This window comes from Sinocyclocheilus anshuiensis, unplaced genomic scaffold (assembly GCF_001515605.1).
Source record: "Sinocyclocheilus anshuiensis isolate Anshui unplaced genomic scaffold, SAMN03320099.WGS_v1.1 scaffold447, whole genome shotgun sequence".
Taxonomy (NCBI): Eukaryota; Metazoa; Chordata; class Actinopteri; order Cypriniformes; family Cyprinidae; genus Sinocyclocheilus; species Sinocyclocheilus anshuiensis.
The window spans coordinates 317,148-324,850 of record NW_015552615.1 but is presented as its reverse complement, the minus strand read 5'-3'; the positions used below and the strand labels follow the sequence as shown (position 1 = coordinate 324,850).

General features: G+C 34.4%; 1 protein-coding gene across 1 annotated transcript in view; it reads right to left on the bottom strand.

The window, feature by feature from the left end:
• The window catches only part of LOC107666148 (TOX high mobility group box family member 2-like), a 134,242-nt gene that overhangs the window by 118,328 nt on the left and 8,211 nt on the right, over window positions 1-7,703 (bottom strand). The gene's annotated exons all lie outside the window — the stretch shown is intronic.

The following is a 7,703-nucleotide window of genomic DNA, read 5'->3' as shown; positions in this document are numbered from 1 at the left end:
AAAAACAAAACATTAGGCCTATTTATGCATCTGTAACTGCAGTTTATATGCATCCATGTCCCCTCTGTGATACATAAACTGTGTAAATACATCTAAGTGCTATTTCAGATGCAGATTCCAGAAATGATTTCTTATGTTGGAATGAAAGACACTAAGTTTCTTATTCTTACCCAAATATACAAAATGGAAGAAAGAGTTAAAACTGAACACAATCTTACTACTCAAGCTATGTATGAACACTTTTTATATATATATTTATTTGCTTCTTTTCCATTTTGCATGTACTTGTACTTTTACTTTCAATACTTAAGTACGTTTAAGATTTGAAAAATACTTTTTCGTACTTAAGTACAATAAATATCACATACTTTAAGACTTTTACTCAAGTACTATTCTAAACGGTGACTTCAACTTCTACCAAAGTCATTTTCTGGAAAGATATCTGTACTTTTGCTTGAGTATAGCTTTCAGGTACTTTATACACCACTGTATTCAAGTCGATTTTGGTTAGAATGCACACTTTTCAATTCCTGATTAATAAAATCCCACTCACCTACATTTCCCCCCCCCCAGCTAATAAAAATTATGTTTTTCCAAGAACCATTTGCTAACATTCACATTCAGTGTTTTTCATGTATTAAGAATGTTACTTCTTAGTTATGCGACCGTTAGAGAAACATTCCATTCTATCATTCTGAAAATGTTTGAAAATGTTACATTTGAATGTTCTCTCAACGTTCAAAACACCCATAAAAAAAATAGAGGAACATAACTTTTTATCATTTTTAACTGTATGAAACATTATTTCTGAATGTTTTTTGAAGCATTAATCTTTTCTCTCTCTCTTTTTTTTTAAGTATTGAGAATGTTTCTTCTTGGTTAGAGGAACGTTAGAATAGCATTCCATTGTATCTTTTTGAAAACATTAAGTGAATGTTACATTTGAATGTTCTCTCAATGTTTAAAATGTCTGCTTTTCTTGGCTATGCAAACGTTAGAGAAACATTCCATTTTATCATTTTGAAACCTTTATGAAAACATATTTTTTATTTCAGAATGTTTCTTAAACATTCAAAATGTCCAGTTTTTTAATATATTAAGAACATTTTTTCTTGGTTATGCAAATGTTAGAGGAACATTCCATTCTATCATTTAAAAACAATGTTATGAGAACGTTACATTTGAATATTCTCTTAACATTTAAAAGACCAAAGAACGTTTTTTCTTGGTTATGTGAATGTTACATTTTATCATTTTGAAAACGCTACGAAAGCGTTATTTCTGAATGTTTTTTTAAATGTTAAAAACATCCATTTTTATAACGTATTAAGAACGTTTCATCCTGATTATGTCAACGGTAGAGGAACATTCCATTATGTCATTTTGAAAACGTTATTAGAACGTTCTATTGTTATTACTGAAGAACGTTATTAAACATAGTTCTGAACAAGTTCCGAGAACATACAAATAACACCATAAGGACATTCCGAGAACATCGTTTTAAGAATGTTTCCTCTCTTGTTCCATAAACATTATTTAAAAAATATTTTGACCTAACAACATTACGGGAACGTTCCCTGTTAGCTGAGTTATGCTATTAAAACGAGTTGTGAATGGCTCTTCGAGGCAGTTTTGACTTGAACCTCCTCACCCTGACTCTACAATCACTTCACAATAAACGCTTTCAGAGATTTCACATTATTATTTTTTCTTATAACCACCACAATTCACATTTATTGGATCCTCATTATCATTGCTGCAATAATCCAGCAGATTTAGAAGCGCTTTGTGCTTTCATAACTCATTTCCAGCAGCGCCTTGCAAGCCGGACGAAGTGCTTTCAGTAAGATGAGCTCGAATGCTTTCACTAAAACTTTTTTTTTCTTTGTGGGTCTGTGTAGAAAGCCACAGATGAGCGAGGTGACAGGTCCACAATGAAGCTGAGTCCGCTAAAAATAATCACTGAGTGCTTTCATTGTATTTATGTAACACTTCCTTTAAAATCCCCCACAGCAGGACGAAAGAACACCTCCAAAGAAACAACACTAGTTAGTCATTGAGAAATGCTCAAGCTCCAGACCAAAAATAGGCTTTTTATGGGCTGAAGTCAAAATGCACTCGATTTATTTTCTTAATATGAGTTCCCGGTCAAAATGTGAATGATTTATCAGTGCAAATTCTTCAAAATGAAGACCAGCAGGTCTTATTTATCAGCCATCTGCGATTTACAGACACTTTTCACAAAAACAAAACATTAGGCCTATTTATGCATCTGTAACTGCAGTTTATATGCATCCATGTCCCCTCTGTGATACATAAACTGTGTAAATACATCTAAGTGCTATTTCAGATGCAGATTCCAGAAATGATTTCTTATGTTGGAATGAAAGACACTAAGTACTGGATGAAGTGCTTCTTATTCTTACCCAAATATACAAAATGGAAGAAAGAGTTAAAACTGAACACAATCTTACTACTCAAGCTATGTATGAACACTTTTTATATATATATTTATTTGCTTCTTTTCCATTTTGCATGTACTTGTACTTTTACTTTCAATACTTAAGTACGTTTAAGATTTGAAAAATACTTTTTCGTACTTAAGTACAATAAATATCACATACTTTAAGACTTTTACTCAAGTACTATTCTAAACGGTGACTTCAACTTCTACCAAAGTCATTTTCTGGAAAGATATCTGTACTTTTGCTTGAGTATAGCTTTCAGGTACTTTATACACCACTGTATTCAAGTCGATTTTGGTTAGAATGCACACTTTTCAATTCCTGATTATTAAAATCCCACTCACCTACATTTCCCCCCCCCCAGCTAATAAAAATTATGTTTTTCCAAGAACCATTTGCTAACATTCACATTCAGTGTTTTTCATGTATTAAGAATGTTACTTCTTAGTTATGCGACCGTTAGAGAAACATTCCATTCTATCATTCTGAAAATGTTTGAAAATGTTACATTTGAATGTTCTCTCAACGTTCAAAACACCCATAAAAAAAATAGAGGAACATAACTTTTTATCATTTTTAACTGTATGAAACATTATTTCTGAATGTTTTTTGAAGCATTAATCTTTTCTCTCTCTCTTTTTTTTTAAGTATTGAGAATGTTTCTTCTTGGTTAGAGGAACGTTAGAATAGCATTCCATTGTATCTTTTTGAAAACATTAAGTGAATGTTACATTTGAATGTTCTCTCAATGTTTAAAATGTCTGCTTTTCTTGGCTATGCAAACGTTAGAGAAACATTCCATTTTATCATTTTGAAACCTTTATGAAAACATATTTTTTATTTCAGAATGTTTCTTAAACATTCAAAATGTCCAGTTTTTTAATATATTAAGAACATTTTTTCTTGGTTATGCAAATGTTAGAGGAACATTCCATTCTATCATTTAAAAACAATGTTATGAGAACGTTACATTTGAATATTCTCTTAACATTTAAAAGACCAAAGAACGTTTTTTCTTGGTTATGTGAATGTTACATTTTATCATTTTGAAAACGCTACGAAAGCGTTATTTCTGAATGTTTTTTTAAATGTTAAAAACATCCATTTTTATAACGTATTAAGAACGTTTCATCCTGATTATGTCAACGGTAGAGGAACATTCCATTATGTCATTTTGAAAACGTTATTAGAACGTTCTATTGTTATTACTGAAGAACGTTATTAAACATAGTTCTGAACAAGTTCCGAGAACATACAAATAACACCATAAGGACATTCCGAGAACATCGTTTTAAGAATGTTTCCTCTCTTGTTCCATAAACATTATTTAAAAAATATTTTGACCTAACAACATTACGGGAACGTTCCCTGTTAGCTGAGTTATGCTATTAAAACGAGTTGTGAATGGCTCTTCGAGGCAGTTTTGACTTGAACCTCCTCACCCTGACTCTACAATCACTTCACAATAAACGCTTTCAGAGATTTCACATTATTATTTTTTCTTATAACCACCACAATTCACATTTATTGGATCCTCATTATCATTGCTGCAATAATCCAGCAGATTTAGAAGCGCTTTGTGCTTTCATAACTCATTTCCAGCAGCGCCTTGCAAGCCGGACGAAGTGCTTTCAGTAAGATGAGCTCGAATGCTTTCACTAAAACTTTTTTTTTCTTTGTGGGTCTGTGTAGAAAGCCACAGATGAGCGAGGTGACAGGTCCACAATGAAGCTGAGTCCGCTAAAAATAATCACTGAGTGCTTTCATTGTATTTATGTAACACTTCCTTTAAAATCCCCCACAGCAGGACGAAAGAACACCTCCAAAGAAACAACACTAGTTAGTCATTGAGAAATGCTCAAGCTCCAGACCAAAAATAGGCTTTTTATGGGCTGAAGTCAAAATGCACTCGATTTATTTTCTTAATATGAGTTCCCGGTCAAAATGTGAATGATTTATCAGTGCAAATTCTTCAAAATGAAGACCAGCAGGTCTTATTTATCAGCCATCTGCGATTTACAGACACTTTTCACCATGCAATCAAGTCATAAAGGATAAAATCAATATATATGATGCATCTTCATCCTTAATTAGAAACTCTTTGATAATGCACATGATCTTTTGATTAAAGTCACGTTTGGTGACGTAAAGAAAACACAATCAGCCTGATATGCGTCTGATGTCAATAACATCCGGATGAGGTTCATGCAGGAAGTGAACTGTATGCATCTGAGAAAATATATACATCTGAGCATCATAAATGCATCATTCAGGCCCTGAAATCTTACAACCAAATCCTCAGATGTCTTATTTTGTACCTGATGAAATCGTCTGCGCTCGCATGTGCATCAGGGGTTAAAACACTTCCTGACCAACAAGAGACAAACTGAAAACCACACACACGTGGGTGACAAAGAAACTGCGCGAACTCTGCGATGCCATCCTGTTTGGTTTAGGTTCAGCTGCCACAAAGATATTTCCTATTTCAAACTTACACAAGCAGCCATTTTGTGACGAGATATAAAACAATCGCTCAGCCTGCTGGGAAATGAACGGTAAATGTTTTAATTTAATGCATTTAGATGCACATGCAACACCAGCATTTATGTATAAATATGAATTTCACGTAAGAGTGAAAGAGCTATGCTCTTGTTCGGCTATTCTGAAAACCATCTGTCAACAATTCCCTGGCTTTGAGTTCTGAACTACGCCGAGCGCACTAGAACAATAAACTTCTGTCTTTCAAAGTGGCGATCAGAGTGCGGCAACATCTGGTGGCGGGACTCATTTTTGGGTCTCCAAACCGCTGACTGGCAATTATGGTTGGCCGAGAAATAATGCATACAAGAAAAATCTCCAGTCCTTTTTTTCCCACTCGGATTTCCACGTGTTATGGACCACCTTAAAAAAACGGTGCATGCACCCATCCCGTTCGAGATGCTATTTGCGTACATGCATTTGGGGGTGCAGCTACTGCGAGCCCACCACATCCTGAAGGGGGTCCGGACCCGTGCGCCGCAGCCTACCGCCGTCCTGTAAGGCGCTGACGGGTAGGAAGCACAGGCCCCACATCAAGCACTGACAGCTTCTGATCAAAGTGCCCTGCAGCCCCGCGGGGGGGTCTCAGTTAATGTCTTCGCCTTTTTTCCAATTAAGTTTTTCTGTATTTTTCATCAGTTAATTTTGAGGTCATATTGCAACAGTTCTCTGCAGTCAATTCTAATGCAGACTAATTGATTTTTATTAGGATCTTTAAAATATATATACAGTATATATGTTTTTGAAGTTGTAAATAAAACAAACATGATGGAAGAATTGTTTTTTTTTCTAGTCAACAATGTTATGTTCAATTCAATGTGTTGCATGCTGTCTCTTTGTAATTATTTGTGAAATTTACCAGCAATTTCTGATTGTTTGTACACCAAATGTTTTTCAGCATGTGTGCACAACACCAATTTTAATTGCATACATTGCATTTAATGGTTAATTCTCCAATTTTATGTGACTTTTATTAGAATTACTGTAATAAAAACTTCTGCGGGGTAGAAAAACAACAGAATTGGTGATGTCAGATTAAATGAAAAGTTGTTCAAATGACAAGAAGTTATTGCATTTCGATGAAAGATTATAAAGGCATTTTTCTACTTTATAATAATGTGTTGTGATGTATCACATTAGAATTGAAATCAGTTCAAATGATGCATTTCTTTGGCAACGATTTACAGTAAGGTCTTTTTTGTTTACAGTAGTTAATGAATTAGTTAAATTAGTTAATGATCAACTAACTATGAGCAACATATTTTTAAAAGCATTGATTAATCTTTGTCAATGCCCTTTTTGTGCATTGTTTGTCTACATTAACTCGCAGTGCATTAACAAATGTTAACAGATACAACTTTTGATTTAAAAAAATGAAACACTACATGCTGAAATTAACATTAAGTATTGTTCATTGTTAGTTCATTAACTAATATAACTAACTGTTAACAAATGAAATCTTTTTGTAAAGTGTTTGACAATCCACATTGTTCTAAATAAGAGAAAGCATCTTTTAGCCCCCATGCATCATGCATATAATTTAATTATATCATTTATTCCATTTTACAAGAAATACTTCAACCATTTAGCTAAATGCAAATGCTCACTTGGTTTTATCTTTAACAATTTGGTCCCCAAAAAAGTGTGCAATTAATTTACATTGACATGCAAGTCTCAATAAAGCACAAATAATGTACCGCCTACACAACCTGCAATTGAAAACAAATCAAATTTAAAATCAACATGAAAATGTTGTTCTCAACACATTTCTGAGTGAAACTGAATATTCAATGAGAAAAAAAAAGTAGCTAGTACAAACTACAAGACTTAATTTTATCCACTGGAAACTGATTGGATGGTGAAAGATGGCTGAATCGTATCAGAAGTGGTTGGATGTCAACTGAAACGGAAAGTCGTTTAAGAGGCAAAGCAAGTTATTGCATTTTGATGAAAGATTATGAAGGCAGTTTTTTCTCCTTTATAATAAAGTGCAATGATAAATCATCCACAATAGCACCAAGAACATGCATTAAGAAATAAATAAAGTCAATTGTGACTTCTCAAACCACAGCAGCAGTAATATCCTGAGACAAACTCCTCGTCACCTGAAGGGATGATCACACATTTCCAGATTCCCATCATCCAGCAGGTACTGAACTCGGTCTCTTTAACGCTGGCCGTATCAGCAAGTGTCCCAGAAGTCTGTGCAGCTCTCTTTCCCCCGCGGATAGGCATTGTTATTATTTATCGGCTGCATTACTGAATCAGTTGCTATTCACCATGCAGCCAGCAGCCATTCAGCGCGTCAAACCTCCAGCGCGTTTGCTCGCTCTCTCTCTCTGCCAAGGCCAATTAGTGCGCCGCTGCGCTGCACCCCCACAGCTACTGACAGCGCTTCACAAAGCGCCAGCTACATTTACTGCATTACTGCCTGACACTGGGACTGGGCTGCAGACACTTTTATACAGGATACAGAGCAGAAAGATGCTAAGTCATTTTTGCATTTTGCACAGTGGTCACCCAAATCTTCAGCTGTTTTAGTCTGAGCTAAAACAAATGTGTAATGGTTATTAATGTCCCAGGACGTAAAATCAAATCACTATGCAAGTTAGTAGTAGAAAAATATTGTTTGTTCAAATATTTAGATACCAATATCTACAGAGCAATATAGTTCTACGATACATTTAGTTGAATTATATA